Source organism: Phyllostomus discolor, chromosome 2 (assembly GCF_004126475.2).
Source record: "Phyllostomus discolor isolate MPI-MPIP mPhyDis1 chromosome 2, mPhyDis1.pri.v3, whole genome shotgun sequence".
NCBI classification, from domain to species: domain Eukaryota; kingdom Metazoa; phylum Chordata; class Mammalia; order Chiroptera; family Phyllostomidae; genus Phyllostomus; species Phyllostomus discolor.
Genome location: NC_040904.2, coordinates 60319642 through 60344395, shown reverse-complemented (window position 1 = coordinate 60344395; position 24754 = coordinate 60319642). Strand labels below are relative to the sequence as shown.

At 36.5% G+C, this 24754-nt stretch overlaps 1 long non-coding RNA gene across 1 annotated transcript in view; it reads left to right on the top strand.

Annotated features, from left to right (window-relative positions):
* LOC118498856 overlaps positions 1–24754 on the top strand; it is a 43133-nt gene that overhangs the window by 14039 nt on the left and 4340 nt on the right. The window contains exon 2 of the long non-coding RNA XR_004901344.1: positions 2736–2859. This is a non-coding gene — a long non-coding RNA (uncharacterized LOC118498856). The remainder of the gene's footprint in view (positions 1–2735; positions 2860–24754) is intronic.

The window sequence follows — 24754 nt, the reverse complement described above, 5'->3', positions numbered from 1 at the left end:
TTGCTGGTTATGGCAACCATATATCCTGAATTTTCTGTGACAATACTGATTTTAAATGTCCAACCCATTTTCCTCATAAAGGCATTTATATCTGTCAGACTACAGGTCCTAAATTTTGGTCAGAAATGTGGTCTGTCTTCCAGAGATCCAGAAGACAGTCAGTTTGTTTAGAACCTAGAGGTCAGGGAAGAGCCCACAGCCTTTATGAATTGATAAATGAGCTTCTGACCCCAGCCTCCACCTCTAAACATGGTGGCATGGTACACAAATGTAAAATATCCGGAAATTCCACTTTTAATAACTTTGAGTAATTTATATAGCCTTTCTGAGGATGTTCTCTAAACACCCTTCCTTTCTTAATCAGATACTTAGTCTAATTGTCTCCTTTCATCAATGGAGCTCCATCCTCTATATGTTGATTCACTCTTGTCCATAGTGCAATTATAATTTTTACAGTGTCCTACTGGAGTTGTTCTTTATGGTATTGTTTTTCTAGACAGAACTCCTTCAAGGCAGGGCCTGGAAAAACAAATAAATGAGAAAAAAGTAATGACCAAAACTTTAAAGTATTATTAAAATATTTTTTACAAATCTACATGGTAAATATTAGGAACTCAAAAATTCTTGAATAAATTTGTGCTTCACATATTCTTTTCTGATTTCCTATTTTCTACTTACATATTAAAGTGATTGTTGAAAAGAACACAAACTGATAAAATGAAAAACTCTACAAGCAAAGCTGTTTTTATAGGGAGGTTCTGTCCATGCCATACAATACTGGGCTTCTTGCTGGTAGTTTTTTGCAATACTGAGCTTCTTGCTGGTAGTTTTTTGCAACAATGATAGGCCATTTGCCCAAATTCAGCCATCTCTAACCTGCTCCCCCTTGTGGTCAGTGTGAGACATTTTTAAGGTGGCTAGTTTGGGTTTCCTTCCCTTTGTGGTTTCAAATCTTTCAGCACCATGTTCTACATAGAGATAACAGTTTTTCACAGGTAAAAACAGAACTCAAAAACAGATTTTTAAATAGTAGACTTAGTCTAATGTGAACGTCGGAAGACCTAGGGAACCAGTCCGTTTTTCCCTGATCTCTTTCTTTCCTGACCAGCTCCTTTCTTCAAGAACCCAGCTCAGGGCCCAGCTCATCCAGTCAGTAAGTGTTTCCTGATTTCTAGCTCTCTGGGTTTTGGGCTTCACCTTGTGTCTTCCTCTCTCAAGATGTCTATCACTCTGTGTATCTGCTTACCAGGTAGTCCTCTCCACTGGACTGCAAACAACCTGGGGGTGGGAGCGAGAACTGTGTTTTGCATCTCTTTATTCCAAAACTTCTTTAGTGCCAGGTACAGAATAGATATTCAGTAAATGTTTGTTGAAACAGGCAGGTGGTTCTTTCCACTAAAACCTTACCCATAATGCCTTAGGTCTCAATTTTATCATTTATAAGCTTAGAGATTTTGGAGTTGAATTCCCCAAGAGTCTGTGAGTCTGGCATTAGTTTTCTCATCAAAATATTTTGTAAGGATTGCCCCCTTTTTGGCTTTCAAGTCCTTCTTTGTGGGTGCTTTGAATACCTTTTTGGTTCTGTAGGGTTGAATGCTGTATGTGATGGTGTGTTAATATTGGAGGTGGGAATGGAAAATAGCCCTGTAATTACTAGCAAAGATGGAATTGAAGAGATCTTTATGGTATAAGTAACTGTATAAATAACTCTTTTTTAAAGAAAAACATCTATTCTATGAAGAGGTCAAAAGAGTTCATATTTATATATTTTACAATTTGAAGACATGCCAGCTCATGGAAAAGTTCTAGAATATTTCTTCCCATTGGCCTAGAGCTCCTTTTAGTCAATTTTCTCAACATATTAAGTTTTAACAACATTTAACTCAAGGACCAGAAAGCATAAGTAAGTAAATACAGGCATACATCATTTTATTGTGCTTTGTTTTATTGTGCTTCACAGAAATCGTGTTTTTTACAAACTGAAAACAAGACTTTCCACCAGCAAAAAGATTATTACTTGCTGAAGGCTCAGAAGGCAATTAGCATTTTTAGCAATAAAAGCATTTTTTTATTAAAGATTTTATTTATTTATTTTTAGAGAGGGAAGGGAGGGAGAAAGAGAGAGAGAGAGACATCAATGTGCAGTTGCTGGGGGCCATGGCCTGCAACCCAGGCTTGTGCCCTGACTGGGAATTGAACCTGCAATGCTATGGTTCGCAGCCCGTGCTCAATCCACTGAGCTACGCCAGCCAGGGCGCAATAAAGGCATTTTTAATTAAGGTATATACATTGTTTTTTAAAACATAGTGCTATTGCACACTTAATAGACTATAGTATAATGTAAATATAACTCTTATATCTGCTGGGAAACCCAAAAATCTGTCTCACTTTATTGCAGTGGCCCGGAACCAAACCCATAATATCTGAGAGGCCAGCCTATATTCAGTTTGTGTTCAAGACATTTGAGGATAATGAAAATGTGAAGAAAAAGTTATTAAGCCTCCCTTGACAAGTTTTAAATTTTGTATTGATTCAATGGATCAACACTGGAAAACGCATGATTATGAATCTAAGAACATTAACCATTAATACAAATTCTGCCATGAAATAAAACTATGTGCAAACTATCTGAGATCCAGAAGACACCAGAAAGTGTCTAATGTGAGTTTGGCAATGAGACCAAATGAGAATTTGTTGTCTCATCCTGTCTCTGTTTTGGTTTTGTGGGAATCTAGGTATGTTGGAGGCAGAGAGTGAGTGGTGTGCTCGGCAGTGCTGAACACTGGAACCTGTGTTCTGCTGAAGGGGGGAGCATTCAGAAGTGGCAGCGTCTGCAGAGAGAGCTCTTTCAGAATTGAGGTAAGCATTTTTTTCAACTTAAACTGAATTTGAAAGCCTATGGATACAAGTGGATATTTTTAATGAACAGAAGAACTAATTAAAAATGAATTAATCTTCAACACATTGGAAAATAGAATTTTGAGTAAAGGGAAGAAAACAATTTTTTTAGATAAGAGAAGCTTTGTTGTTAAGTGGGGTTTTTTATTTATTTGTTTATTTTAGAAAACCTCACTGCTGGCTTGTAAAGATAGGCTGCTAGATTATAAAGAACTGCAGCTTGAAATGTAAAGTGGTCCGATAAGGAGGCCTGTATTTACCTTCACCACAGTCTTTCCAGGAATGCAGGTGCAGCTAAATCTGTGTGGACAAGATTACATTTGCTTCCAGTGACTAGCTGGGAAAGGGTAGCCTCATTAAGATCATGAGGGCCTTGTCTTCTGAGGGGATTTTATTTTTTTAGCTAAAAAAATCTACAGAAAAACCTTACCAAATATTTAACAATATTTTTCTATTTATCCTTGGGAATGTCTAATACATTGAATTACTGAAATTTTAGAGTTCTAATAAATAATAAAAGGTTATTAACTTTGTGAAAACAAAGATCTGTTTCTTTTTAGCAACGTGCATTAAAATATTTCTATTTTTTGTCTGTTCCCAGAAAAATAATTGTATATTCATATATCAGAATCATTGGTATTTTTGTAAAGCTTCTTGATTTGACAGAATGTCAAATCATAATATGATACATAAGAGACACTCAATAAATATCTATTCACTGACTGATGGTTAAAAGATATCAATTTCAGGAATATAGTGAAAATTCCACTTGGGCTATAATAAGTTTACAGAATTTATTTTAATCACAGTAAAAATTTTACCTAAAGTTTTAATTTTTCTTTCTTCATTTGGATTTCCTGACCTCTGAAAAGAGAAAAGTAATTTTGAGCCATCAAAAAAATTCACCTCTGAAACAGTGTGATTGATGTGTGAGATTTGCTTCAAAATATTGAGCAGGGACAGGTGTTGGGAGGTGTGGAGATGAACAAGACTGGCCATGAATTGCCAACTGGTGAAGCTGAGTGATGAGTACATTGGGGTGCATTATGCTATTCTGTCTACTTTTGTATATGTCTGAAAATTTTCAATATATAAAGCTAAAAAAAATGGCAAGGTAGAGATAGCTATCTGTGTGATATGGTTTCTATGTTTCTCCCAAGTGTTTCTTTTTCCTGTCTGGGCACCTTACTTCAAAGCCAAATTGGGGGGGGGGGGCATCTCTAGGATCCAACAATGTGATAGTGATGTTTATCTCCCTAGTCCTTGGCAGCCACTTGAAGGGTTTCTGGGAAGAAACTACAGCTTCTAGAAAAGTAATGGTTGAGCAGCTTACCTTAGCTCCCTTCACCTTCTTTTCTGGATTGAAGGGAAATGACTTTTAGATTCAGCAATCCATGTAACTGTGGCAGGGACAGTGGTTCTCCATCGAGGAAAGGGCTGCAAGGATCTGTTTTCCTGTTGCCTCAAGGCACACTTTGAACACTGCAAACTGGCTATTGCTGCCTGAGCTCGGTTTTCACTAATTATTTTGGTAATCATGTTGGTAACTTTCCTTTTTGTTATTCTTTGAAAAACACAAACACATCTAACTGTTTACACAGGTACTAGAAGAAAGACAAGACCTTTGGCAACGGAGCTAGTGTGCCCTGTTGGTGTAAAGTGCCACTTTCCTGACAATCTAACCTGTGAGCCTTTTTTGACTGTGCTCACTTTATTCGTAATATATTTAAAGAAAGGAGAGAAGAAATTCAAAGGCTGTTTTTGCTTTTGCCTTGTAAGTATTCTTTCACATCTTCTGGTGCCTTTACTTTGCTTATATAATAATTTAAACCGGCATTAGTTTTAACCCTTTTCTCTTATTAACAAATGCTCAAATTTACATGTTATATAATGAAATCCAATATATTTCTAAGAAGTCCACTCTAAGCAGTACAGGAGGAACCTAATGTAACACCATAATAATGCAAAAATTGGCTGTGTCAGATTGAAATAATTAACTATTGGTTAACAGGATCAAATAATTTTTAAAGCTAGAGAGATAAAAACAGCCCCTAGAGATTATCCTGGCTAACCTTTTTACTTTATACAGTAAGGTTACTGACGCCCCACAAAACATTGCTTTGGCTCTCTCTGAAGAGCAGTTTCACAGAGTTTGACAAGGAGATAAACTGAGCATGTGCATAATTCAAAAGTTAATGACTTAAAGAAACTACAGAAAAATGAAGTTGATATCCTCAGTTTTGGTTCATGCAAGACACTTACCAAGGAGTCTTAAGCTTAAGAGTTCTCTGGGAGACAATGTGACATTTCTCGTACAGAAAAAATAGAGAAAGGTCAGACACAAAAGGACCCAGTTCAAGAATTCAGTCAATGTGCATTTGAGAAACCAAAATATCCTTCTCATATTCAAAGAAAATAATTACTGTTAAAGTCCATTTTGTAGAACTCTGCTTTTAATAATACTTTCTTTAGAAAAGAGACACTAAAAAAGTTTAAAAAATAGATTCAGCCTTAAGTCAAATATTCTCTATGAACCATACTGATAAGATAGAAATGGAGGGTGGGGGGAGCTTTTTGAAAAGAACCTGCAAATGGAGAATATATTACCAAGTGAAACTCATTAAATGTTTTAGTTCTGTTGAAAGAATAAAATATTTATAAGAATCAACTTTCTTCTTATGAACTGTATATTATTTACAGCTTTTTAGAGCTACAGAAAGAAAATAGAAAAAGGCCATTTAAAACTGTTAATGTTAGCTGATCTTGTTTTAAAACTTTGATTTATTCCAACCCCTGTCACCACACATAGACACTTTTCCATTCTGACTGGGAGAGACCACTTTGAACAAGAGTGGCTTTAAACACTAGTCTTCTGGTTGAGAGAATAAGGAAAAAAAGAGAAAAAAAGTAAGAAGGGTAGAAGAAAGAAATTCTTTCTAACAACCTTTTAAAAGTAAGGTTCTTAGAAGTATTTAACTCTTGTAAACTTTGGCTCATGTGTTTGCCAAGTACTAAGAAAAAGAATAAGGAAGACTGTAATACTGGGCTATAAAGATGAAAAGAAGAAAGGCAACTGAGATAAGTCAGGGAAAGAGACAATGCCTGCATGTAAACACTGGGGAGGGAAATAGGTCATAAATGTCCGGATGCTGGAGCTGTGAGGCACTTGACCTTCAGTTCATCTGTGGAATATATAAAATAAATAATATCCTACACTTACTGCTTTAATTCCATTTGACTCAAGTACATGAACTTAGAGAACTGGGTCATCTGTTCTTCTAGTTGCCAATGAGAAATTTTAAACTGACTAACTTCACCATGTATAAACCTGATTATTATTTATCAGAGGGATATTCTGAGAAAATTGGATAGTTCGTGGAACTTTTAAACTAGCCACATACTGTGGACATTATTTTAAGGGCCCTGGACCATGCTATAAACCAATGATTGTCAAAATGTTTTTTGCACATGATCCAATGTGAAATATGCATTTTGTATCATAACACACATGTACACACATGTAAATCTAAATTAAAAGTTTCATGAAAAAAATACCTTTTCTTACAAAGCATGAAAAGGAGACGTGGAAGAGCTCTGGGCAGCGAGTGGCATGTACTCCCTGACTTCTACTGACAGTGACCTCCTCGGATGAAGAAGGATTTCATTTCAGGATAGAGACTCTATTTGACACTAATCATTTCCTCCCAAAATTCTGGTTTTCAACCCATTAAATTGATTTTACCTACCCAACAAAAGAATTGAAACTCAGAGTGTGAAACATAAACAAATCAGGTAGTGGTTGCATTTGAGAATAATGTAGGATTCGAGGATATTTGATTTGAAGCCAACAGGTTTTGTAGGATTCAGAAGTTAACTGAATTTAATTTACTTACCACAATGTAAAATTTCAAAAATTTTGGAATAAATATTTTTTGCAGGAGAGCTCTTTTAAATATTATACATTTTGCAATAAAAAGAATGATTTCTTAGTTCTAGGAGGTCCAAGTATGAAATTGGAGCCTGAAATATGGGAGAAAATAGTTGAAGTGGACAATTGCAGGAAGGACTTGACAACAGTCTAGAGGTAGTAAAGAGTCTTGAAAAATTGCAAAACACTCACTATGACATTGCACTCTTACTACTGAATTTACTTTTCCAAAGGACAATGAACCCTTCCCAGAATTTCTTAATTGAGAGATCATAAAATGTTATTCCTTCATTTATTAAAAGTATATTTATTGAATATCTACAATATATCCAGAAGTCCCCAAACAAGCCAAATATATAAAAAATCTGTGCTTGGCAAGACTATAGTTCATTAAAGGAGATAAAAGATCAGCTAAGCACACTAACACAAAGCAGACAGTGTTCCCCAACAAGCAGTGAGATCCCTCTCTTCACTGTTACTCCTCACAGGGAACTTAGTTCCTCCATCGGCAGGCTATTTCTATAAAGATATATTTTTAAATTTCTATAGTGAACAGCTCTAGTTGTTAGGAAGTTCTTTATATTGAATTGTTTTCTTAGTGACATCCATCACCAACCTGATTTCTGTCCTCAGTAGTCACATAGTTTAATAAGAAATGAATCTGGAGTAAATTTGGCTTTACTGGATTGACATCAAGAAAGGATACACATTCCTAAGGCACTAGGAAAATCTGAGAAGGGCCCATTCACTGGCACCTCAGTGTGAAGGAGTTACCTCCTGGACTGAATCCTAAGACAGAATCAGAACCACTAACTATTTTAGTTGACAGAGACCCTGCTAAAACTCTTCAGCCAACCTCTGTAGTTCTTCAAATAGGAAAATGAGTTTGTAACCTAATCCACTGGAATATTTTCTAGGAAACATGATTCTGATTTCATTAAGGACATCAGTGGAAAAATAGAGTTCACTTTTCAGAAGTTTAATTAAGTCAACTTTGCTGAACAGATTTCCCCTCCTGAGACTGACATTTGATATAGTTCAGCCCCTTTAATGGCCTTTAACATAAAGTTCCTTGCTTTATTATGAAGAATATGTGTAGGTAATATCCCCAGCTGAGCTCAAGTTAGGAAGAGCTAGTACAAACAACTAATAAATTGCAGTGCAGGCTTTTTCAAACTATGTATTACTATTGTTATACTGTATTCACAAGTTTACAAAGTACATTAATAAATTTGCTTGTTTAAAGCCTCACAAATATCATTGAAGAAAACATTTTTAAACCCTTATTTAATAAAAGGACACTAAGGAAGAATAATCTTATGCATAGCAAATTAGAACAGGAGATTGGTGTGAAGGTTTTCTAATCTTATTACTTTATTTTACAGAACCCACGGCATGAAAAGGTTAAGCAATGTGGTGGAGTCAGGACTAGAATGTAGGAATCAGACTCTTAGAAGATTTCTTTGCCCAGGGTTCCTCATGTGTTTGTTAGAATCTTATTAGGTTATTTTGTAAGTCTCATTAGGTTCCTCTACATATTTGTAAGTGGAATCATGTTATATGCATAGCGTTTTGCAACTTCTATTTTCTCATTTGCCTGTAGCTTGGACATCTTTCTGTGTTGATACCTATGTTGTGATCTCATTATTATTTCTAAAAGGAGACATAAATGATATACAGTGGTACACTCCAGGGCAGCCCTACCTATTATTAGTGACCAGCATCAGTCCTAACTCCTCTGTGCCCATTCCATACTAGTTTTTACATATTTTGAAGAATTAGTCCTAGTTCTTTCTCTGTATTCCAAAAGTAAAGTGGCTGAATCTTTTCAGTTCTTGAATGTAGCTAATCATGTTTCTCAACAAATCTAGAACTCAGCAAAGGCTAGAACTGTATGGTAAGCCTACTGATCTTCAGCAACCAAGGTAGACAATCTGGTGTTTTGAGAGTAAGACTGAGGTCTTCCTGTGGCTGCCTAGGTCAGCTCTGGAAGTTGACATTTGGCAACAATGGGTAATTTTTGTTCTCTGATTTTCAACAAGAATTCCGACTACTGGAGCACCTTCCATGGCCATTATAATCATTTTTACTCATTTGAACTAATTTAAAGGGACTCTAAGCCTTAACAATAGTCTCCGGTAGTTAACAAAGTAGAATTTCTCCCTCCATAGCATCTTCAGTCACATGAACAGTTGAGATGAATATCCTTTTGATTGGGACATAGAAATGGCTGAAAAGCACAATGATTTGATCAATGGCAAAAAATGTTGTTTGTCATTTGTTGGTGGAATTGGGTGAGGAAATATTTTGTAATTTTTTCCTAGTTTTCTTCCCAAGTATAGTTTTGGCAAAATGAAGAATGTAAAGTGATTTCTTTTTTACATCTAAATTCAAGATAGAACATTTTCACCCCCCACATTGTGAATTTCTGATTATTTTCTAATATACTCAGTTTCATGTATTGCCAATACTGTACCTTGCAGAAAAATAAACAACTCCATTGAATTTAAATTAGATTTGCATATTTTCGCCTCTAATGTCTAGCAAGGTGTTAGTCCCATAGTGCTGCTGTTCAATGTTTTGGGATTTGCAGTACATTTGGAAGTTGAATCTCTTCTTTTGCAACACACAAGAAACCATAATAAATGTGTTTCTTCTTTTTCTTATTATCATCAAACACCCATAATAATAATAATAATAATAATAATGTAGAAATGAGAGGAGCTAAGGGAAAGTGCCTAGTCAGGCTGGTCAAGCAATGAATGAGGTTGTTGGTAGTGATCGGCAGTATAGTTATTTTTCCAGGAACTCAATTTTCCTAAATTGCTAATAAATTAAATTTTTGTTCCTCTTCCATTGATGTTTGCTCACAGTATAATATTTGCCACCATTTAATGAAATCTAAGCAAATTTACTTTGATAATCCCCAATTATTTTTTGCATCTTTCTCATATTATTGGCTGGAATAAATAGAATAAGATACATTTTCAGGGCTTAAAAGCCCAATTTTTATACTATAGTACTGCAATATCATGACAAACTTTAAATTAAAATAAAACTTATATGCATATTAAAACACAAAACATTCTGCTCATGTTATGACATAGAGCAATGTATATATTCCACCACGTGGATGATTACATCACAGTTAATTGTAGGACCATCTCTGAATATTCTCATTCCAATTTCAGCATCCCAGACCAGTCAACGTGATTTGGTTTGGGTTTTCTTATTGTGAGTACATTCATGCAAACAACAGGTATTACTTTTGATTCTCCCCTCTGTTTGCAACACAACACACACAGCCATTTTATAAAATTGTATGTGATTTCTAATGACAGCGTAGCCGTCTCTGGAGCTTCTGTTTTACTACCCTCAATTTTCTCTTGTACCAACAAGTTTATTGATAACATCTACATATTTGCTTTTAGATTCTTTTCTTTGATCTAAAAAACTGAATCCTGATTAAATGGAAGTAAATACTCTTAAGAGGGGTTATGTGTAAAGATGGTATCAGTCATTAACACCATAGCATAAATTGTTGAATTCAGGTAGATATTATTTATTGCTGGGCCTCTGAGAGCCTGTGTCAGGCTCAGTGGCAATAAAGACATGCCCTTGAGGAACATTTGACCTTTATTACCTTTTCATTGGGCAACATTACACAAGTTGGTTCAATTTTGGGCTCAAGTTTGTCATTCATGAAATGAAGGGATTGGATTAGACTGATAGTTTTCTAAGTGTCTGGGGATTTTTCAAGTTCCCCCTTTGGGAGGAGAAAGAGCCCTAATCAGAACAGCTCTTAAATATCTTATTTATATATTAGACCTTATTTATAAGTATGCACCTCCTACTTTGTGGTTGATCCTTCCAAATGAAAGAAAAAATTCCTGAAACACTTAGGAATTTCCACAAATAACTTCACAAATGTTACCTTTCTCTAGGAAGTACCTTTTCTGCCCTTTTTAAGAAAAAAGTTTCATATTCAAAAATTACATTGGCCACATCTCAGCCAGCAAAATGTAGTTTAAAAAATAAGTATAAGAATAAGAAAATTTCTATAAAATAATCTTATGTGATCTGAAGAAACTCTAAATACAAACTATATTATGCCTTTAGCTCTTTTCTCCAACCCCTAACCTAGAATTTTTGCTAGGGTTGTTCTAAAACAACTAACTCTTTTAACAATGTCAAAAGAAATTTTAGGATACTTTGAAAAGTCCTCTAAAATATTAGGAAGTGAAAAATCACTAAATAACTGATATGAACTGACCAAAATAGAGAAGGATATCATCTCTGTGATGTTTAGATAGAGTCTCTTCTTGGTTAGGAGTAAGAATGGAAAAGACTGGAGCCTATGTAGGATAAATTGCTCCTGGAATCCTTCTCATTGAGGAGGATAGGATTTGAAGTTTGAGAGAAGGCGATTCCTCCTCCATTCTCCCCCAAACTGTTGATACTTATGATCAGAATGAAGTCAAATGGAAAAATTTACAAAGGCCCCAGAGCAACTACCATAATGGTGGAGAAGATGAGTGTTGATTGTTAGTCCAGGTAGCTTAGCTTCCTTCTGTTAGTTCTGACTGTGACAGCATATTTGATTGAAAGTCTGAGACAAGAGGTCTATGTTATAGGAGACAAACAGAGATCAGTGAGGCAGGAAGAGCTTCCCAGAGATTATAGGGAAGCAGGCAAGCAAAAGTAAGGAAACAGTGATGGCTAGCATGAGGATTAAGTTACAAGTAAAATTGAATTGTCCATGATCTTTGAACTGCTCAGCCTTGTGAGGGACTTCTATCTGAGAATAACCTGTATTTTAGGTATGAATCCTCTTTTTATTCTCTGGAGATTTCTTCCTTGACCCAGGTGTTCTTTAAGTATGTTGTTTAATCTACATGTATTTTGGGATTTTCCAGTTATCTTTCTGTTACTGATTTCTAGTTTAATTCCACTATAGCCTTAGAGTAGACATTGTATAATTTTTATTATTTTAAATTTGTTTAAGATATATTTTATGGCTCAGAATATGGTCTGTCTTAGTGAACAGTCCATGTAAGCTTGAGAAGAATGTATTCTGCTGTTGTTGATGAAGCAGTCTATCACGTCAACTATATCCAGTTCATTGATAAAGCTGTTGAGTTCAACTATGTCTTTACTGATTTGCTGCTTGCTGGACCTGTCCATTTATGATAGAGGTGTGTTGAATCTCAAACTATGAGAGCAGATTCATCTATTTCTCCATGTAGTTCCAACAATTTTTACCTCATGAAGTTTGACACTCCATTGTTAGGTATATACACCTTAAGGATTGTTCTGTCTTTACAGAAAATTAACTTCTTTATCATTGTACTCCTGTTAATCCCTAATAACTTTCTCACTTTAATGTGTCTTTGGTTTGAAGTTAATATAGCTACTCCTGATTTCTTTTGATTGATGTTAGCATGGCATTTTTTAAATCTGTATGTGTCTTTATATTTAAAATGGATTTCTTGCAGGCAACATATAGTTAGGTTTTGTTTCTTGATCCACTTTGACAATCTTTGTCTATTAATTGTTGCCTTTAGACCTGTGATGTTCCAAATTATTATTGATAAGTTTGAACTAACAGTTTTCATGTCTGCTAGCATTTTCTGTTTGTAGCCCTTGTTTTTGTTCCTATTTTTGTCTTCCATAGTTCTTCCTGCTGTGGTTTTTATATTTTAGATAATTCAATTTTCTCTCTTTTTAAAAACATATCAGCTATACCTCCTTTTCCTCACCTTAATGGTTGCCCTAGAGTTCACATAGTTATATTTATAACTAATCCAAGTCTACTTTTGCATCACACTGTTTCATGGGTTGTGTGAGTAGTTTATAATAATAAAATAATCCCAATTCCTTCCTCCCACCCTTTATTTCATTGCAGCCATTTACTCCACATATGTATAACCATACATGCATAATCAAATACATTGTTGCTATACGAAGAACTTACATGACTGCACTCTAAGAAGACAAGGAATCCAATTAAAAAGTGGGCAAAGGACTTGAACAGACACTTCTCCAAGGAGGACATACAGAAAATCCAAAGACACACGAAACAATGTTCAATATCGCTAGCTATCAGAGAGATGCAAATTAAAACCACAATGAGATACCACTTCACACCAGACAGAATGGCCATCATAACAAAGCAACAAACAACAAGTGTCGGAGAGGCTGTGGAGAAAAGGGGACCCTAGTGCACTGCTGGTGGGACTGCAGACTGGTACAACCACTAAGGAAAGCAGTATGGAACTTCCTCAGAAAACTAAAAATGGATCTGCCTTTTGACCCAGCAATTCCACTGCTGGGACTCTATCCTAAGAATACTAAAACACCAATTCAAAAGAACCTATGCATCCCTATGTTCATAGCAGCACAATTTACAATAGCTAGATGCTGGAAGCAACCTAGATGCCCATCAGTAAATGAATGGATCAAAAAACTATGGTACATTTACACAATGGAATTCTATGCAGCAGAAAGAAAGAAGGAGCTCCTATCCTTTGCAGCAGTGTGGATGGAGCTGGAAAACATGCTTAGCGAAACAAGCCAGGCAGTGAAAGACAAATACCATATGATCTCACCTTTAACAGGAACCTAAATAACAAAACAAAGAAACAAGCAAAATATAACCAAAGACACAGAAATAGAGGACAGGCTGACGGTGACAGTGACCAGAGGGGAGAGGGGAGGGAATTTCAGGGGGAAAGGGGGAGGGTTCACAGGAATAAACTTAAAGGACACATGGTCATAAACTAAGGGGAGGGTGTTAATGGGAGGGAAGTGGGGAGGGTGGGAGGGGGGACTGGATTGGGAGTAAAAAGGAGAAAACTGTATTTGAACAATGATTAAAATAAAATTAAAAACATACATTGTTGCTATTATAATTTTGAACAAATTGTTATCTATTAGATCAATTAAGATCAGGAAAATTAAACACTAAAGGAAAGATCACCAGCAATACAACCATAGTAGGGAAACTTAACACTCCACTGTCATTAATGGATAGACCTTTCAGACACCAAAAGTCAACAAGAATACACTGATCTTGTTAGGAACTACCCTGCCTGGTTTCAGAAGCTGTAACCCCTCATAGCTAAGGCTGAGTGAGAGACCTTGGGACCATAAGCCACTAAGGAGACAAAGCTTATCTCCCTGGCAGGGGGGCTGCCTCTGCCCACTTTACTTCACCCTGCTTGGCCCCCAGTGGATGACCAGTTAGCCAATGAGGGGTAAGATTCCTCAAAGGAAGGATGACCTAAGACAGGCATGGTCATGAAGGGACCCTTGGGACTTGGGGAGCTATAGAAAAGGGGGTGATGGACCCTCGCCCCTCAGCTGTGGCATAGCCTGGGTCCTCATTCTGTCTGCCAGAAGTCTCCTAATCTCTTGGATGCCTTACTTCCCCTGCCTGACTTAAGCCTGAAACAATGCCTTAAGCCTGAAACAATGCTGGAGGTGGGTGCAGCCCTGTGCTGGAAAGGGCAGGTTCCCTAGGGTGATCGGGTGTCAGAAAGAATACACAAAATCATATGAAACCTACTTTGCTAATACCCTCAATTTAAATGATAAGGGTCCAAGCATGAAATGAGTTTGTTCCCCAAAGTTTTATGGCCCTTTAACTATCTGACCCTGACTCAGAAAAAGCCCTCAAAGTTCTTTGAATGTTATCTATTATTTAATCATTTCTGCCTGACAATGATTGAAGAGCTTTACGTATACACCTTGTATTCCTATGCAAATTCAACCCAATAAAAGCCCATTGAAGAATAAGTTCCTGGCCCTTCTCCTTTGAGAAGGTTTATACACCTTTCCTCCTCAAGCAGATCAGGTTTTGGTAGACTTATTCTCATCTGTGGTGGCCAGGAGAGCCCTGCAGGTGGAGCCCCCCTGCCACATGACCTTAAACATTGTATGGATTTATTTGATATTTACAGAACATTTTATCCCAAATTCTTCTCAAGTGCACATAGAATATTTTCAAAGATAGACCTCATGTTAGGACACAAAATAAGTTTTAACAAATTCAAGACAATGGAAATTATGTCAAGCATCATCTTGGATCACAGTGGCATGAAACTAGATGTGAATCACAAGAAAAAACTCACTAAGTATCATAAATCTCAGTAAATTCAAGAAGATTGAAATTATACCAGGCATCTTCTCTGACCACAGTGATATAAAACTAGAAATCAAACAATAGAAACTGAAAAACATTCAAACACATGGAGGCTAAATAACACATTATTAAACAATAAATGGGTTACCAATGAGATCAAAGAAGAAATAAAAAATTACCTGGAAAAAAATGGAAATGAACACAACCCAAAATCTATGGGACACAGCAAAAGCAGTCCTGAGAGGGAAGTTCATAGTATTACCGGCCTATCTCAAGAAGCAAGAAAAATCTCATGTAAACAATCTAACCCTATACTTAAAAGAAGTAGAAAAAGAATAAGAGAAAAAGCCTAAAGTAAGTAGAAGGAAGGAAATAATAAAAATCTGAGCAGAAATAAATGACATAGAAACTAAAAAACAAACAAACAAAAAACACAAAAGATCAATGAAACCAAGAGCTGGTTCTTTGAAAAGATAATCAAGATTGATGAACCTTTAACCAGACTCATCAAGAAACAAAGAGAGAGAAGAACCAAATAAATAAAATCACAATGAAAGAGGAGAAGTAACAACTGATATCACATAAATACAAAGGATTGTAAGAAAATATTATGAACAACTATATACAACAAATGGGACAGCCTGGGTAAAATGGTCAAATTTCTAGAAACATACAATCTTTCAAAACAGAATCAAGAAGAATCAGAAAACCTGAGTAGCCACATAACAACAAAGGAAATCAAAGCAGTTTCAATTCCCAAGAGTTGAGGACACAAGTCCTGGATTGGATGGCTTCACAGGTGAATTTTATCAAATATTCAAAGAAGAACTAACACTTATTCTCCTCAAACTATTTCAAAATATTTAAGAGTAGGGAAGACTTCCAAGTTTTTTATATGAGGCCAGTATTAGCCTATTTCCAAAACCAGAAAAAGACACTACAAGGAAAATTATAGGCCAATATCCCTGATGAACATAGATGCTAAAATTCTCAAACAAGATATTAACAAATCAGATCCAATGATACATAAAAAGATCATACACCATTATCAAGTGGGATTTGTTCCTTGGATGTAGGGTTGGTACAATATTTGCAAATCAATAAATGTGATATATCACATTAACAAAATGAAAGTTAAGGACACATGATCAGGGGCTTCTGGCCAAGATGGAGTTGTAGATAGATACACTTTACCTCCTTGCACGACTAAAAGAAGTACAACAATAAAAAATAACCAGAACTGCCAGAAAATCAAACTGTATGGAAGTCTGACAACCAAGGAGTTAAAAGAAGAAACATTCATCCAAACTGGAAGGGGAGGCAGAGACAGACAGCCACAGAAAACAGAGCACGCAGCAAGATGACAACAGGAAGAGTGGGTGGTCCCACATCTGTGTGCACATACTGGGAGGTACAACTGGGGAGTGAGACAGACTGTGCAACCCAGATTGATCTTGCTTCCAGTTCCAGTGCAGGGAAATAAAGCCTCAATACCTCTGACTGGAAAAATCTGTGGGGGTTGTAGTGGTGGGGGAAACTCCCAGACTCACAGGAGAGTTCGTAGGAGAGACCCCCAGGGTCTTAGATCATACACAAATCCACCCACCAGGGAATCAGCACCAGAAGGGCCCAATCTGCCTGTGGGTAGCAGGGGAAGTGACTGAAAGCTGATCAGGAGCTCAGCAAGGGGCATTGTCTCCTCTCCCATATACAGCGCCACAATGCACCTGGATTGCCCTGCCCTGGCAAATATCTACAGCTCCACCCCTTAGAACATAACTGCTGTGATGAGACAAAAAATATGGCCCTAATAAAAGAATAGATAAAAGCTCCAAAAATAGAAATAAGGAATGAAGAGATAGCCAACCTATCAGATGCAGAGTTCAAAACACTAGTAATCAGGATGATCACAGAAATGGTTGAGTATGGTTGTAAAATGGAGGAAAAAGTAAAGGCTGTGCAAAGTGAAATGAAGAGAAAGGTACAGGGAACGAACAGAGAAGGGAAGAAAACTGGGACTCAAATCAATGATTTGAGTACAAGGAAGAAGTAAATATTCAACCAGAACAGAATGAAGAAACAAGAATTCAAAAAAATGAGGAGAGACTTAGGAACCTATGGGACAACTTTAAACATTCCAACAGCTGAATCACAGAGGTGCCAGAAGGAGAAGAGAAGGAGCAAGAAATGGGAAACTAATTTGAAAAATATGTTGTGGAGAACTTCTCCAATATGACAAAGGAAATAGACTTCTGGGAAGTCCAGGAAGCTCAGAGAGTCCCAAAGAAGATGGATCCAAGGAAGCAAACACCAAGGCACATCAAAATTACATTATCCAAGATTAAAAAGAAGGAGAAAATCTTAAAAGCAGTAAGAGAAAAGGAGATAGTTACCTACAAAGGAGTTTCCATAAGACAGTCAGCTGATTTCTCAAAAAAAAAAAAAAAACCCCACAAAAAAACCCTTACAGGCAAGAAGGGGCTGGGAAGAGGTATTCAAAGTCATGAAAGGCAAGGACCTATATCCAAGATTACTCTATCCAGCAAAGCTTTCATTTAAAATGGAAGGGCAGATAAAGTGCTTCCCAGATAAGGTCAAGTTGAAGGAGTTCATCATCCCCAAACCCTTATTATATGAAATGTTAAAGGGGCTTATCTAAGAAAAAGAAGAAGATCAAAACTATGGACAGTAAAATGACAACAAATAACTATCAACAACTGAATCTAAAAAACAAAAGTAAAAACAAACTAAGCACACAACTAAAACAGGAACAGAAACACAGAAATGGAGATCACATTGGAGGGTTATCAGTGGGGAGGGGAGTGGGGGGAAATGGTGGGAAAAGGTACAGGGAATAAGAAGCATAAATGGTAGATACAAAATAGACAGGAGGAGGCTAAGTATAATATAGGAAATGGAGAAGCCAAAGAACTTACATGTATGACCCATGGACATGAAATAAGGGGGAGGGGAGTTGTGGGTGGGAGGATGGGTGCAGGGCAGAGGGGGAATAAAGGGGGAAGAAATGGGACAAGTGTAATAGCATAATAAATAAAATATATTTTAAAAACACATGGTGATGTCCATAGATGCAGAAAAAGCATTTGATAAAATCCAGCACCCATTTATGATAAAAACTCTCAGCAAAGTGGGAATAGAAGGGTCATGCCTCAACCTAATAAAGGCCATATATAAAATATCTACAGTCAACCTCATATTCAATGCGCAAAAAAGAAAAACATTTCCCTTAAGGTCAGGAACAAGACAGTGATGTCGGCTTTCACTGCTCTTATTCAACATAGTACTGGAAGTTCTAGCCACAATGATCAGACAAGAAGAAGAAATAAAAGGTATCCAAATTGAAAAGGAGGAAGTAAAACGGTCATTATTCGCAGATGACATGATATTGTACATAGAACACACTAAAGATTCTACCAAAAAATTAGTAGATCTAATAAAATGAATTTGGCAAAGTAGCAGGATGCAAAATCTATACTCAGAGATCCATGGCATACCAATAATGAACTATCACAAAGAGAAACTAAGAAAAAAATCCCATTTACTATTGGAACAACAATGACAAAAGATGATGTACCTAGGAATAAATTTAAACAAGGAGGTAAAGACCTATAGTTGGAAAACTATGGGACACTGAATAAAGAAACTGAGGAAGATACAAATAAGTGGAAGCATATACTGTGTTCAAGGATTGGAAGAATTAACATCATTAAAGTGTCTATACTACCCAAAGCAATGTGTAGATTCAGTGCAATTTCTGTGAAAACACCAGTGGCATATTTCACAGATCTATAACAAAATATTCTAAAAGATTAGGGAAAATATGTTTTTATTTTACCTTCACTTATTTCTTCTTAAATGCTTTTCCCTTCTTTATGAGGGGGGACTCAAAAAATACCCTGAAATTTTTTTTATAAAAAATAGTGTATTTATTCTTACATGTTTAAACTTCAGTCACCTTCAAAGTATACTCCATTTGATGTAATAAGCCTATTGAGACTTTTTTTCCCACTGCTCAAAACAGTTTTGAACTCATTGATTTTTATGCCTTTTAGTGCTTTTGCCATTTTTTGTTTCACCTCTTCTACATTGGTTTTCCTTTGAGGACTTTTTTCCTCAGGGAAACAAACAAAAAAGAACAGTCACTTGAGATGAGATTGGGTGAATGGACAGGGAGGGTGGGGCAGGGGGGTCATGCTGGTTTGGGTCAGAAACTGCTGAACCCTCAGCACAGTGTGGGCAGGTGTGCTCATAAATCATGCATCTTGAATCTTCAAAAAAAATTCACTGAGGTTGAACTCAGCCCTCATGATAACTCCAGCTGGTACACTACTGACTTATATAGCTGGGTTCCTAGAATGCCCACCTAGCAGGGGAAGCCTGTATTAGAAGGGGACCCCCTCTAGAAGATAATTCTGGGGTTTGGGGGGTCCCCCCTCATATACAGATCCAAATTTCTGAACTATACCATTTCCCTTCTCTCTAAAGAATACTTTCAACATTTCTTATAAGGCAGGTCTCGTAGCAACAAATTTCCTCAATTTTTGTCTGAGAAACTATTTCTCCTTTACATTTGAAGGATAATTTCACATGGCACAATTCTAGGTTGGTGGTTTTCTTCTCTAAACACTTTAAATATTTCACTGCACTTTCTCCTTGCTTCCATGGTTTCTGAGGAGGTTAGATATCAATTTTATCTTTGCTGTTTTATAGGTAAGATTTTTTTCACCTCTGACTTCTTTCAGTAGTTTTTCTTTATCTTTGATTTGCTGTTGTTTGTAAATTATATGCTTGGGTATAGTTGGGGTATTTATTTTGCTTTATTTTAGTCTGAGCTTCCTGGATCTGCAATTTGTTTGTGTCTGACATTAATTTTGGGATAATTCTCACTTTTGAATATTATTTATAAATTTCCACCATTTGAAATGATTATTTCAAATATTTAATCTGTTCCTGTCTCTCTTCCTTCTCTTTCTGGTATTTCCATTATATGCATGTCACACCTTTTGTAGTTGTCTCACCACCCTTGGGTATTCTGTTCTGTTTTTTCAGTCTTTGTTCTCTTCCCTTTTTAGTTTTGCAGATTTGTATTGAGCTATCCTCAGTGTCAAAGATCCTTGCCTAAGCATTGTCCTGTCTACTAATAAGCTTATCAAAGGCATTCATTATTTCTGTTACAGTATTCTTGATCTTTAACCCTTTTTTTCATAGAATTTCCATTTCTCTGCTTATATTGTTCATTTGTTCTTGCATGCTGTCTATATATTACTGTAGATTCCTTAGCATGTTCATTATAGTTGTTTTAAATTCCTGGTATGATAATTTCAACATCCTTACCATGCTTGGTTCTGATGTTTACTCTGGCTCTTCAAATGTGTTTTTTGCCTTTTGGTGCGCCTTGTAACTTTTTATTGATAGTCAGACATAATGTAGGAAGTAAAAGGAGTTGCTGTAAATAAGTGTTTAGTAATGTGCTGTGAGGTGTGGGGTTAGGGGAAGAATTCTATAGTTCTATAATTAAGTCTCAGTCTTTTAGCAAGTTGATTCCTCTGGGCTGTGAACATCACAACTGTTTCTCAGTATTTTTCCTTTCCCCTTATGTGGGAGAGAATGGGTAGCATGGGCTGGAATTGGGTATGGGCATACCTCAGAGATATTGCAAGTTTGGTTCCAGAATGCTGCAATAAAGCAAATATCACACTAAAGCAAGTCACACAATTTTTTTGTTTCCTAGGGCATATGAAACTTATGTTTGCACTGTACTGTGGTCTTAAATGTGCAATAGCATTATGTCTTTAAAAAAATGTACATGCCTTAATTAAAAAGCACTTTATTGCTAAGAAATAGCAACCATTGTCTGAATGTTCAGTGAGCCTTAATCTTTTTTTTGCTGGCAGAGGGTTTTGCCTCAATATTGATGAAAACACAATAAAGCAAAGCACGCTATAACAAGGTACTTCTGTATTTCCTTTCCCTCAGTCAGTTAGACTCTGATAATGCCCCAGCAGTTTGGGCTCTAGCAAACTAGTTTCCCCTGGAGGGTGGGCCTTATTGAGAAGAACAGAATGCTCTGGCATAATTTAAAATGATTCTTTTCCCCTTCTCCTCTGGGAAACAAGAGGGGATTTTTCTCTGATAATTACTGTGAGGATCTGGTTGAACTCCTGGAGGTAAATCTTACAATATTGTGAGGGCCCCCATGACTGGGTCCCACTGGAGTTTTTAGCTCTTAGGCTTGCCCCACAGGGTGGCCAGCAGTTCATGAGCTACAATTTAGGTTTTCCAAACCAGACACATTCCCATGGCTGGTTTCCACTCCTGAATCTTTACTCCACCAAACCATGACTCTCTGTGTTTGCTTGTCCATCTCTCCAGTGCTAAGGGCGGGGGTTTTCCCTATGTCCTCCCCTCCCTTATGGATCCAAGAAAAGGTGTTGATTTTTCAATCTGTTAAAATTTTTACTTCTTTTAGGATAGAGTGGTAGATTTGAGGCTCCTTATATACTGAACCAGCTGTAGATCTTGTTAAATGCCAGTGTCATGGAAAGAGATTTTTATTCAACATGGAGGAATTTCAAATATATCCAAAAAAAAAAAAAACAGATGCCCAGTGAATTCTAATTTTAAATATTTTGCTCCAACTACAAGAATAAGAATAAATACAAAGTATTTGGTTGGCAGGGTGGATGGCTGAGGTCTAAGGGAAGGTCTTGTTCCACTCCCGAGGCTACCCAGACGAGGTCCTGGCCTTCCTTTAATCTTTGCAATCCTTCTTGGAAAGGCAACATTCATAATGAAGGGATCTAGCTTGGCTCAGGCTTGGTCCTCTATGAGGCAGTAGCTATAAAATGGATGAGTTGTTAGTAAAGATACTCAGAGGATTTGCTCTGTGTATACTGTTGTGTTATTTTTTTCTCAATAATTCTATGGTAGGTATCCACTACCAGTTCTTCTTATAAGTTCTAATTTTCTCATTACTTTTTTGAACAGGAAGTGATAGAGCATGATTTTCCAATTATGTTGAGAATTCTTTTAAAAAGCAGGCTATTCTATTGCAGAAAAAAGTCAAAACCACAGTATTTTTATATTTTTGAATAAAAAACAGCCAAAGAAATACATTTTGTGTTAACTTGATGATGCTGTATATTGCATATCACAGTGCATTTTTTTTTAACTGCTGCTAAGGCCTGTTAAAGGGTCTACAAGCCTGTGTTGAGAGAAGGCTGTGTTCTCATGGAGAACGGAAGAGACGGTTTGATAAAATGGGCCTGTGCTTCCAAGTATAATAGCAGTGCCTTCTGATTTTGCACTATCTCTAGTCAATGAAGCCATAAGGTGAGATCATTTGGAACATTTTATATTAACTTAGGGGAGGCTTGATAAGGGAGAGAGCAAACTTTAAAATGCAATCTGGTTTCATCAAAACCAGGGGACCATGAACCGTTGTGGACTCAGAAGGAAAAAAGAGAACTCGAAAGAGACTGTAATAAATGAGCCCCAATGCTGCTGCCCTGTGATGGTTTCTATTTAATGGGAAAGCAGTGGTTCTCCAAAGACAGTAAATCTGATTAGGGATCTGCCTGGAACAGGGAGTGTACTCTGACCTCTGGGAGAGGGTTTTGCCCTCTCAGGAAGCCTCACCACATCCTATGTGTACACTGGATGACTAATATTTATTATAGAGCCATGTGATGGAACAGTGAACAAAGGTTGTCCCTGATCACCTTGAGTTTTTTCACCCAATTGCTCTTCTTATGGAATGTAACATGTTGTTGGCTTCTCTTGGCAGTTTTTGAACTACCAACAAATGCTGTTCTATAAATACAGCTCAGAACCCCTGCGCATGTGTTAGGATGGCTTATCACACATATTGCATGCTCACCCTGACCCTCAGTTTCAAAGGATTCTCCCAACATTTCCTTTGCCACTGTGGCTGTGCTCTGACTGGCTATGAATGATGTCATTACACTGTTTACTCTTCTTAGTGAAGGCAAAGATCTGAGTGTGACGTTTGTGTCCACATTGTGTCAGGCAATCGGAGAAATTCTATGTGTGGATCTTCAGTCATGTTGCAATCATTTACTATGGGCCTGTGATGTGGCAACTCAATGAAACACACATCACCTGTGTCCTTGGTTATTTACAACTTTTGGAAGGTTCTGTTTACCCTGGGTCCTTCCTCTAGGACTATCTTTCTAAGTGTAGTATTTGAGCCCTACTGTTAACAAGCTGTGTCTTCCAAAAACACAAGGCAAAATAATGGGCACAATTTGAAAAGAGATTAATAGATAGAATTCTTCTTTGACAAAGTTTTAAGACAAGTAAGCTTTGTTTATAATTGAGAGTTGAACTGCAGGTCTTCACAGCTCATTTCCACAAAGCAGAAAATGCCTGGAAAGGAGGCATTTAACTAGGTGTTTTTACAAAAATATTAACATATCTCATGAACTTAGAGTAGATTAGATACTTCTCTAACATTTCTAGAGAAATAGAAAAAATATTCATAGAGTCTACAAAAAAATGTTTTTTAAGTCATGGATAAAGCTGAATGTTTATAATACCATTCAACTAGATATTGTGGAATAGACCAAAAGACTTTCAGGAGAGGTAAATTCTACGAAACTGTTTTCAAAGTTGTTTTTTTAAGTACAATTTCATTCTGCTCTATACAAAAATGTATTCCAGGAATCTTCATTGCACAGTACAAGTAAGAACAATAATTTCCCAAAATTACTTTTATTATAATTATGAGGAAAATGTCCAATAAAATGATATGGATGCCAAATAAATAAAAATTGCATTTAAGAACCCAAGGCGCATGCTGAGGTAATATTCAGCTTTTGGTTATTTAATACTTTTATATATCCTCTTTATTCCATTTACATAATAAACCTAACCAATATTTGTTCATGCTGATGAGAGATATTTCACATAATTTTAGCATACTCATTAGAAGCATCCATATATTTACATATTCCTCAAGGTTAATTCTTGTTTCATTGACAACTTTGGATGGCTCCATGGGATTTCCTGCAGGTGTGTTAGTCTCCCAGGGCATTCAGTACAACTTGCTCAGTTAAAGCTACTTTTCTGAAACACATTCAAAAATGTGTTTTTTTAATTATACCACATTTATATTTGGAAAGGCAAATTTACATTATATAGTTAAACATAATTTTAGATTCTCATTAGAGTATGTATTTGCCTAGAACCTATTAAACTTCTTTATATAAATATTTATACATATTAACCAAAAATTCTCTAAAGTGTCTAAAATCTTGAAATTCAGAGATAAAATCACCACAAATGTATTTAAGAAGTTCTCTAAAGGATTAGAATCACTAGCCTAAGGGACTCTATGACCCCCAGCTCCCAGCCTGCCCTCAGACACTTCCTGTGGTGGGGAACTCACCTTTCGTGATAATTCTTCCAACTTTATAGAGCTTTCAGAAGAAATTTCTGGTTTACTTTGGTCAAAGTTTTAACGTTTCTGGGTCTCATTTTTTAACTTGTAAAACTGTTCAAGACATTTTTTGCATTCTTACTATGCATCAGGCAACCCCAAATATTTGGAGCTGGGAAACCAAGGCAGGATATAAATAAACAGATAGTTAAACTGAAAACAGTAAGGTGCACAGAACTTTTAGCCTTTGAGGATATAAAGTTGAAGGAAATGATAGTCTAAAAGGAGAGACTGGGATCTATACTATGGGAACAATACAATGAGTAATTTAGTAAGGTAGAAGGAATTCTAGAAACACTGAGAG